The sequence below is a fragment of the Leptonychotes weddellii genome, chromosome 8 (genome assembly GCF_054177405.1).
Source record: "Leptonychotes weddellii isolate Sample4059 chromosome 8, ASM5417740v2, whole genome shotgun sequence".
Taxonomy (NCBI): domain Eukaryota; kingdom Metazoa; phylum Chordata; class Mammalia; order Carnivora; family Phocidae; genus Leptonychotes; species Leptonychotes weddellii.
The window spans coordinates 9,463,139-9,474,148 of record NC_138376.1 but is presented as its reverse complement, the minus strand read 5'-3'; positions in this window follow the sequence as shown (position 1 = coordinate 9,474,148).

The window sequence follows — 11,010 nt, the reverse complement described above, 5'->3', positions numbered from 1 at the left end:
CACCCCCCTCCCCTCTAGAACCCTCAGTTTGTTTTTCAGAGTCCATCTTCTCTCATGGTTCGTCCACCCCTCCGATTTCCCCCGCTTCATTCCTCCCCTCCCGCTACCTTCTTCTTCTTCTTTTTTTTTCTTAACATATCTTGCTGCACAGATTTTTAAGACAAGTAATAAATTTAATAATTCATTTAAAGGAGAGAAGGAAATATCAGGCATTATCTGAATGTTTTATGCAATTATTGTAACTAACACTTAATACTTTGTATGTGTCAAGTTCATGCTTACAAATATGTAACTTTGCTATCCCTGGAGTCTGCATTGATAGTTTTATTTTTTCCATTAAAAATAATTACATTAACCTGGTATACATTGCCATAATCAAGGTATTAAGCTTAGCAGTAAGTCATGTTGATGTCTTTTTTTTTATTATTATGTTACGTTAGTCAGCATAAATACATCATGAGTTTTTGATGTAGTGATCCACGATTCATTGTTTTCATATGGGGGATGGGTTAGCCCGGTGATGGGTATTAAGGAGGGCACGTACTGCATGGAGCACTGGGTGTTATATGAAAACATGCTGATGTTTTATATCTCCTGATAAGATGTGATGAGAATGGTACTTTGCCTCTGTGCATCTGACAAACTCACACTGAAGGACGTTCGACAAAGTACCCAACCAGTACTCTTCAAAACTGTCAAGGTCATGAAAAGTAAAGGGAGTCAGAAAAACCATCACAGATCAGGGGAGACTCAGGATACGTGACAACTAAATGTAATGTGGCATCGTGAAGGGGATCCTGGCAGAGAAAAAGAACACTAGTGGAAAAAACTGGTGAAATTTAACAACAAAAAATGTCTATTGCTTCATTAATAGAAATGTACCAATGTCAGTTTCTTAGTTTTGACAAATGTACTAATTTCCCCTAATGGGGATATGAGTAAAGGGTATATGGAAACTCTCTGTACTATCTTTGCAAATTATCCTAAAATAATTTGAACATCTATTAACTCAAAAAGTACTTAATGCACCCCTACTATTTGTCGAATAGTTCTGAAAGGACTAATTGAGCCTGCTGAATACATTACAAAACAATGAGAACTGAGATTATATTAGCCCAGATGACATCCCATTCTCCACATTCTAGACCAGAGGAGAAAAATTTTCACAAGCTTTGGTTGGAGGTGAAGAAACCAGATAATGAAACTACAGATGTAAAATAACAATCAGTAATGATTCTATTCACTAAGGGTTTTAAAGAATATCAACTATTCAGAGTTGGATTGATGGCCCAGAAAATAACCTCTGATTGAGGGGAAAAAGGCCATGCTATTAGATTCTTTTTCACAAAGAGAGGGGAAAGTCGGTTTTTTTAAACCACACATAAAGATCACAAAGATAAAATGCTTTGCTTCCTCACATCTATGTAACTTTAGATTGTATGTCAGCTCACCCTTTAGAAAGCCTAGATAATGTACAATTTAAGTCACAATCAGGAAGGTGGAGAGGAAAAAAGAATGATATCCTTTTACTGAAATAAAAGGATAAAATAGAAGAAGAAAATTCTGGGACTGGCATAATTTTAAAGAATTAGAGCATTTGAGAACTCTGCATTTAGTCTGAAGATCAGTATTGCCAGTTCAAAGAAACCATTTAGCCTAGTTCCATTTTGCTATAGGTCCTTTTCTGTTTGTTCTAAAGTTAAAAGTCTAGCTAAGCCCTGCCCCCCCCCATGAAACTGCCAGCATAACAGTTTAGGGATTTTTTTTTACTAATTAAATAGTAAAAACAAAATGCCACATAGAAATAGTGCTGAGAGAGAATAATAGTCCATGTTTGATCGTATAGACTTACCTAGATTGAGTTATAGTCTCTACACATGGTCTAGAAGTGTTTTTTTGCTCTTCAGCTCTCATGCTGCCTACTTGGCTTACATGAGTAGCCATAACTTTGCTGAGTAAACTGTGGTCTTCATGGAGGAAAGCTTGGACAGAACTCCTTTCCAAGAGCCCAGGGCAGAAGTGCATTTAGGACAGATGCACCCTGTTCAATAAAATGATAAATCGAAGTCAGTAACAACAAATGTAGTCCAAATTCAAAGTTTTCTCACATATTAATAAAAAACAAAAAGAAAAACATAAATGTGAAACCAGCAGGGCTTAAGGGAAGGGAAGAGAGAGTAAGATCAGAGATTGTGGTTTACCTATCCACCGCTAGGAAGATGCGCACGAAGATCCCTGATGTCTAGAAAGATTTGCTCTGCCCTGGAGTAACCCCATTCTTGAAAAGAATCTGGTGTTGGGTGCTCACCCCACTCTGTCAGCAGGCCAGAAGCTGGCTGTGATGAAATGTAAGGAGACTTGGGACTTTGGCCTTGGTTAGGAAAGCAATTAGGGCTCCATTGGTGAATTCCACCAGTTAGGGAAGAATTAATGCCAGTTCTATATAAACTCTTCCAGAGAACACAAGAGAAGAGAACACTACCCAACTCATTCTATGAGGCCAGCATTACCCTGATACCAAAACCAGACAAAGATATTACAAGAAAAGAGAACTATAGACCAATATTCCTGATGAGCATAGGTGCAAAAATCTTTTGCATAACCTTGTAAAATCAAATCCAGCAATATGGAAAAGGAAATTAGGTCTGCTTGTATTTCCTTTAAAATTAAAAAAAAAAAATTTTTTTTTGGTAATTTGTTTCAAACATCAAAACAAGTCTTCATGCCTTGTACAATGTTATATAATTCTTTCTTCTGAAAGGAAAAAGTTTCACTTTTCCTTTGTGCAAGCCAGCCAAGGAGACAGCAGAGCTTCCTTCAAAGGCCATTGATACTTTTTTTTTTTAAGATTTTATTTATTGATTTGTCAGAGAGGGCACAAGCAGGGGGAGCGGCAGCAGAGGGAGAAGCAGGCTCCCCGCTGAGCAAGGAGCCCGATGTGCAAGGACCCTGGGATCGTGACCTGGGCCGAAGGCAGTTGCTTCACCGACTGAGCCACCCGGGCGTACCCGGGCGTCCTGGGCATTGATACTTCCATGGTGATCAGACTTAGCAGAAGGAACCCTCCATTCTCTATGATTCTTAAAGAGAATATGCACATGGCCTCTGATATCATTGCAGAGCACGTTTTTTGTAATTTTACATTATTTTATTTCATTATGTTATGTCCTGTAATCCTCCAAACTTTAAGAAACAGAAAATTAAGTGTATCTCCTACAGTACGTCAAGGAAAAGATGTCTGCTTTATATTTTGATAGTGCTTTCATGTAATTTATCTCATTTAAATCTTTTAACAACCCAGGGTCAACAGGGACAGATAGTACTCTGTTTCACCGCTCTGAAAACCGAGCCTCGGGTTGTGACATCTTGCATGGTCAGCACTAAAATCCACCCGAGTGCACCTTGCTAGCCCATCAAGCTGAAGGTTGGCAATCTTCACTGACCATGCTTTCTTTTTGAAAGGGGGTAGGTGTTGCATGAAAGACTCTAAGTGAGACCTTCTAGCAGAATGACCTTACTGTCAAGGAATAAAAACTATTGCAGGCTAGATTACCAGCAACCTACTGTTTCACTTTGCTCGTAAGCCCTTAGAGAAAGCATCCTTTTTTTCTCTTCAAAAATATTGAAGATGTTGCCAATGCAAGACATCTCTTTGGCATGAGACAGGCTTCCTGCCTTTGTAGCTGAAACTACATGTCAGGTGTTAGAGGAATAACCCCGAAAAGGTCCTGCCTTAATATTTGTCCTGGGGCACTGAGATGATATTATTATAATTAACAAGGTTCAAAGGATTTTCAGGTAATTAGAATGTATGGTATTTTAAAAAATAAGAAACCTGAGTTTGGTAGAGCTTAAAGACTAGAAGAACTCCCTACCACTTTTCCAGAAACCTACTTGTCCAAGTATAAATACTGGTCAGGCGTTATTTGGGGAAATAACCTGAATACTTAATTAGTACCTTGAATTGACAGATCAGGTAGAATGACATTAATATTTATCCTCTGAAGTACAACTAGTGGAGTTTCAGTCTGTTCTTGGTGGAGGCCCATATCAAAGTTTTATTTCTTTGGTTAGTTTAAAATACTTCATTAATATTTTAAGTAATGCTGAGGAACTACGACACTTGACTGTTTTTAAGTATGATTTTTAGATAACAAAAGCAATGGCCACTCATTTAAATAAAGTTCTAAAATAAAGAAAAATAGGTAGCTCTTTGCTGTCCTAGTTGTTTTTATAGATTCCTGCCCATCAAAACAATCACAGCCAACATTTTGGGATATTTCCTTCCAGGTTATGTTCCTGCGTAGATTTGGTGTGTGTTTTACATTCGAGCAATATTATTGCACTATTAGTCCTTCACCTTGGATGGGCAATGAAGGAAGGAGGGAGAGGTGGAGCTATACGTCGTCCTCCTAAAGGTTCTGCCAGCTCCATTGGCAACTTGGGCACATTCCATCTGCTCTCTCTTCTCTTCTTATGTGACTTTGATGAATACGGAGGATGCTGAGCCCACAGGCGCTGTTCACTCTCAGAGGCTAGTAGGAGGTCTTTGTCTTTGTGCATTACAGAGACAAAGGCTGAAAGCACCTTGAAGGTAAGCACCTGAGAGTCAGCCCCAGTTGAGGTTTTTTAAAACCGTCTACACAGGAACTTGCCTCCTCTGGGCCACTGATGTTGGTAGACTTTGCCTGCTTCTTAGGCAGACGTGACACTTCGCTTCCCATGACCACAATGAGGGGAAGGAGAGCTGAAAACTGGAACACAGGCAGATTGCCGAGAGGCAGCAAAGCATTACTATCAGCTGGGCCCTAGTCTCTTCAGCGGGAAGGTAGAAAGGTTCCTGAGACGGGTATGCAGGCCACGGGATCCAGAGAGTCCCAGGGATGAGGGAAGCAACGGTGAGCAGTGAACTCTTGCTCTAGTTGGATTTCTTTTATTTTTTATTTTTTTAACTTTTTTAAGATTTTATTTATTTATTTATTTATTTATTTATTTATTTATTTATTCATTTATCAGAGAGAGAGAGAGAGAGAGAGCGTGTGCAAGCATAAGCATGGTGAGCAGCAGGTAGAGGGAGAGGCAGACTCCCCGCTGAGCAGGGAGCCCGATGCAGGGCTTGATCCCAGGACCCCGGGATCATGACCTGAGCCGAAGGCAGACGCCCAACCGACTGAGCCTCCCAGGCGTCCCAAGTTTGATTTTTTTTAATGACAATATCCAGTGAGGGCTCATATAGCTCGGAAAACGCTGCAACATGAAGGTCAGGCCAGCGAGGAATGGCCAACCCCTAACAGTTGACTTTCAACCCTTCTAGTTGGAAGTTGATCACAGCAATCAAATTGTCACTGCAATTAAAGGTGCAAGTCTTAACCTTTCTCCTTCGGGCCTCCAGATAAGATTCCAAGTCTGAAAGCCTCTTATGTGACAGTTGATTTAGAAAATAGCAAAAGCGTGTAAAAGGGACACCATGGACTTTTGTAAAATGTTTACACTTCTTTTGAATGCATGTTAGATGGTGGTCTGTGTGTTACATGGTGTTACAATGTTACATGCTGGACATTTTGGTTTTTGTTTTTGTTTTTACCTAAAATATGATCATTCTTTTTTTGTTTTGTTTTGTTTTTTATTTAAATTCAATCAGCCAACATGTAGTACATCACTAGTGTTTGATATAATGTTCACTGATTTCACTAGCTGCGAGTAACACCCAGTGCTCATCATCATATCACGTGCCTTCCTTAATGCTCATCACCCAGTTATCCCAACGCCCCACCCACGTCCCTTTCCACAACCCTCAGTTTGTTTCCCAGAGTCAGGAGTCTCAATGGTTTGTCTCCCTCTCTGATTTCTTCCCCTTCAGTTTTCCCTCCCTTCCCCTATTGTCCTCTGCACTATTCCTTATGTTCCACAGATGAGTGAAACCATATGATCATTGTCTTTCTCTGATTGACTTGCACAAAAATGATGATTCTTAAACTGAGAGATATTCTGTAAGATCTGTACTCTTCACAGTGCCCATGAGACACTGACAAACTGTTCCAGGTCAAAGGAAGGTAAGGAGACTTGACACCAGAATGCAATGCATAATCCAGAGTTTTTCTTTTGTTAGAAAAGACAGTCATGGAACAATTGGTGAAATATGGGTATTAAACAATAGTATTGCACCAACCTTAACTTCCTGATTATGATAATCATATATGATTCTATAAGATAATATCCTTATTTAGGGATATTTGGATTAATACTTACCTTTGAAGTATTTAGGGTTAAGGTAGCAGCATGTCTATAATTTACTCTCATACAATTCAGGAAAAAAGTAGATACATAAAGAGAGAGAAGGGTGAAGCTAATGTAATCAAATGTTAATATTTGCAGACTGTCGAGAAACTCTGTTCTATTCTGTAAGTCTAAAATTATGTAAAATAAAACATTTTCAATAATAAAAGATAGAGTTTAAAACCTTAAAAAATGTTTAAGATGGTCTTGTTAATATTACATAAATATTGCAAGGCACCACTGTAAATGCTTAGAATAGTTTTAATTATTGATAATATGTTTGGCTTTTCATGACACTAAAATTCTAACGGCAAAACACAATTTTACATATACAATAAATAATGATCTAACTGGTCTTACTATACAAACATTACCAATTTGGTCAGTCATCCAGTAGCAGGAATTGTCCCCCAAGAGCACTGATGTACTCGAATGGATGGAAGAGGACCTCGAATGGATGATAAAGGCACATGACATAGAGGAGAATTTAAAGGAATATCATTTTACCACCGTACGTTTGAATATCACTTTTTCTCTAAGTGTTTTTGCCATTATTATTTCGTTTTATACCTTGCATTCATGTACTATCTTAGACTTGCAGTTTTTCAAGTAAACATTTTCACAGCTAGGTGAGATTATAAATATATATATGTATATGTACATATACATATATATATGAAGCTGGCTAAAAATAACTACAGATGAGATTTAAATTATATATGTGTGTGTGGGCATATATTTGAAGCTGGTTAAAAAAATAACTACAATCTGAGAAAGACCTCTTACTGACTGGGGCTAGCAATGGGAAAGGAGAATTGTGTTATTCTAAAAGCACCCAGAAGTATACCTTAGTCTTCATCCATCACAATCCTCAGATCTGACACCTGTCTTGGGCAATCTGTCTATGATAAATCAAAATATCTTTTAGCCATGACAAGAACAATGATATCAAGCCAAGTGGAATCTTGTGTTTGAGTATCTGTTTATTCTAACCTATTACAATGAAGCTAATTAGAATTTTGTATTACAAGATTCTCCATCTAAATTATATCCTGAGATGAAGAGATCTGGTGTTTAAACATTGTCTTACTTGCATTTACTTGCACCATTCCTTAGTGACCAGATTCTGAGAAAAAGATGAAAAAAAGTTTTTTTAGGTTGACGGAAAAGAAAAAAAAATAACAATGGATTTTAACTTTCAGTATCTGGAAGGGAAAGTGGGTTCAAATGTAAGGATTTCTAACCGAGATAATTTGTCAATTATTTACATGTTTTTGTTTTTGTTTTTTTAATATTTTATTTATTTATTTGACAGAGAGAGAGGGAACACAAGCAGGGGGGGTGGGAGAGGGAGAAGCAGGCCTCCCGCAGAGCAGAGAGCCTGATGTGGGGCTCGATCCCAGACCCTGGGATCATGACCCGAGCGGAAGGCAGACGCCCAATGACTGAGCCACCCAGGTGCCCCAATTATTTACATGTTTAATTCTATCGCACTTTATCTTTAAAATCTGAGGAAAATAAACACAGTAATTTTTAACAATGGATGTAATTCAGACTCCATGCAATGTCACTAGTCTGCCTAATGCCCCAGTTTTCCCTTCCCTCTTTTTTTCCCAACTTTTTCATTCCCTCTGCCCCCTGCTGTGGCAAAGACTTTTGCACTGGCGACTTCCTTTTCCAGGAAGGCTTTCCCCACAAATATTCATCACAGGACTCCACCTCACCATCCTTTGCATTTTTTTTAAAGTAATCTTTGCACTCAGCGTGGGGCTCCAACTCACGACCCCAAGATCAAGAGTCACACCCTCTATGGACTGAGCCAGCCAGGCGCCCCTTGCATTCTTTGAGTCTTGCTTCTGTAACTTCCTCCATGAGCCTTCCATGGCCAGTCTATCCCAAACTGCAAATCATACCCCACCCTTAGCCCCACTGCTTCCTGTCCTTGCTTTGGTTTTTTGTTTAGCATTTACGATTTACTTGCTTATCCTGTTTATGGTCTGTTTCCTTTCCTGGAATGTAAGTTTCACGAGGCAGCTTTGTTCTTTGCTCTATCACCAATGCCTGGCATATCATTCACTTGTGGAATAAATAAGTGAATGCTAAAGACCAAATAAAGGTTCATAGCAATGAGTAATAATAATAATAATAATAGCAATGAGCAAATTTATGAACTGTGCACTGCCAAAGCTATCAGTTATAAGTATTTTGTTTGCTGATTTATTTATCTTTACTCTTTTACTGCTTTTAGTTCGGACAAATACAAGACTATGTTCAATTTCACAGCAGTGAATTCCATAGAAGACCTGCAGCTCAATTTATATCCTCTAAACATGTGCTAAAAAGAATTGTACTTTAGCTAACAAGTTACTATATTGCTCAGTGAAAATAAGAACCAAACCTCCATTGATGAGCTCTTTGCCCAGGTCAATGTCAACAGACATGTATTTGAATTTACTCATTATATGAAAATGGATCAAGATGTGAAATGTGTGTGGGCAATAGACAGAACACTGCCCTTCTGAATGCTATGGACTAAATAGTGTCCTCCAAATTTCCTATGTTGAAGCCCTAGCCCTCTGTGTGATGGTATTTGGAGGTGGGGCCTTGGGAAGTGATTAGATTTACAGGAGGTCAGGAGGGTGGGGCCCTCATGATGGGATTAGTGCTGCTATGAGAGGCGACATCAGAGAGCTTGCTTCTCTCCCCCACAGGAAGAGAGCAAACCAGGAACCATGCCGACACCTTGATCTTGGACTTTCCAGCCTCCAGAACTGCGAGGGAATACGTTTCTGTTGCTTAAACCACCCAGTCTATGGTGTGTTGCTATGGCAGCCTGAGCAGACTAAGACACTGAACAAAATTACAAACCATACCCTCCAAGATGAGAAATAAGAAGTAAACATCCCACATAGTGTGGGGAGCTGGACTTCTTGCCTTTCTCTAGAATTCTCTCTTGTGATTACTACTATTGCTTCCACACTGGCCCCAGGGGTATTCTACTTTAGAACTCAGACCCAAGGGAGGTCCTGAGGCCATTTTCACCATAATCTATTCAAAGCTAACACTGGGCTGGGCTGTTTGGGCAAGTTTTACAAATGAGTAAGAGATAACCGAGGGTGACTCCACAAAATCTAGGTAGATCAGCTCAAGACCTGGTTTGCTCTCTGGGCTCCATAGTACCCATGTAGACCTAGCTCTTGGTGGACACCAAGCGTCACACCAACCACCGAGGAGCACCTGCTCAGACGCCTCTTCCCCCAGAAGTCTGGACCAGAGGGAGGGCAGGATCTCCTCCTGTGCCAATCTGGGAAATGCTCACAGCACCCACCTAATTACTGCTGTGTTCCTGGGCTCCAGCACTGAAATGTGCGTTGTGGAGGGAAATGTAGGGCTAGGATCTGAGGTCTAGATCCCTCATGGGTGAGCCAAGACTTCCTCCCTTCCCCCTGGGACGCCATGGCTTCCTGTTCAGTTCTCCCAGGAATTCTGAACACAGGAAAGAGGAGAAAACGACTGCTGGAGTGTGCTGGTTACTTATAGCCCCTGAGAGACTGCCAGGGTGGAATTAGACTTGTTTTCAAGTCATTTTCACACTATCACAATCTCTGAGGACACTGCCAGAACAAAATATTGAATAACTGAAAAGGGAGTAAGATTTGCATATCAAGTGATATAAACAACGCAAATGTCAGCAACAATAAATGAGCTGGGAGGAGATGGGGTAATTGAAGTTTAGTGAGAAGTTGCCTCTTTGCAAAGCACTCACAGTTTTCATTATGTTGTTTTCAATATTGTTTAGTAGAAGTGTCTGTTTCCTCCAACAGATGTAGCTGATTTTCATGTACTTTGGGGATTTCTATAGCATTTTTTAAAGTTCTATTTATTTATTTGACAGAGAAAGAGAAAGAGCACGAGCTGGGGGAGGGGCAGAGGGAGAGGGAGAAAGAGAGAATCCCAAGCAAACTCCCGACTGAGCGCAGAGCCGGAGTCGGGCTTGATGGCCACCCCCACAAAATTCTGAGTCACATCCACGCACACAATACATCTTTTGCAGCAAGGCATGCTCAGACAAGGGAGGGACAGAGGAGAGGTGTCATTACAGATCCGCTGGATAGAACACCACCAGTTAGGATAGCTTTGTGAGTTTGAGCCTCGGGCCACTTGGGCCTGTTCTGTGTTTCATGGCTCCCAACTTCATGCCCAGCATCCACCCAGCCTCCTTCAAGGTCAAAATGATGGTGAACCCTGTTGTGGGTGGATCAGCACCTGCAGATCGCCAGACTTGAGAAGCAAGTATAAGAGTACATGCCTAATTCTTGACCATCCCATCAATGAAAGCGAGGCATCAAAATATTAAACGAAACCTTTCTGTTGTTACACAAAATGTACCAAGTCAGAAGTGACTTCCCAGCTCTGAGCATCTCTCAACTAAATGATCCATGCCCAAGACGCAAGCATTACCACAAAATGTGACATTGCAGAGGGCATGCTAGCTGTGAGAAGGAAAGCAAATACAGGAAGGAGTAGTATTCCAGAAAACAAGACAGCTGAGAAACATTAGTAATTGGAACTTTTTCACGAAGGCTTTTCTTTCTGTTTATGATTTTCCTAATGTTCGTAACATTAGCTGTAGATTGGGAACTCCCCACCCAAGCGTCTCGTGCTCTCTGGATATGTCTCCAGAAGTTCATGGGCAGTATTTGATGATATCACAAGATTTATAGCACATTGCAT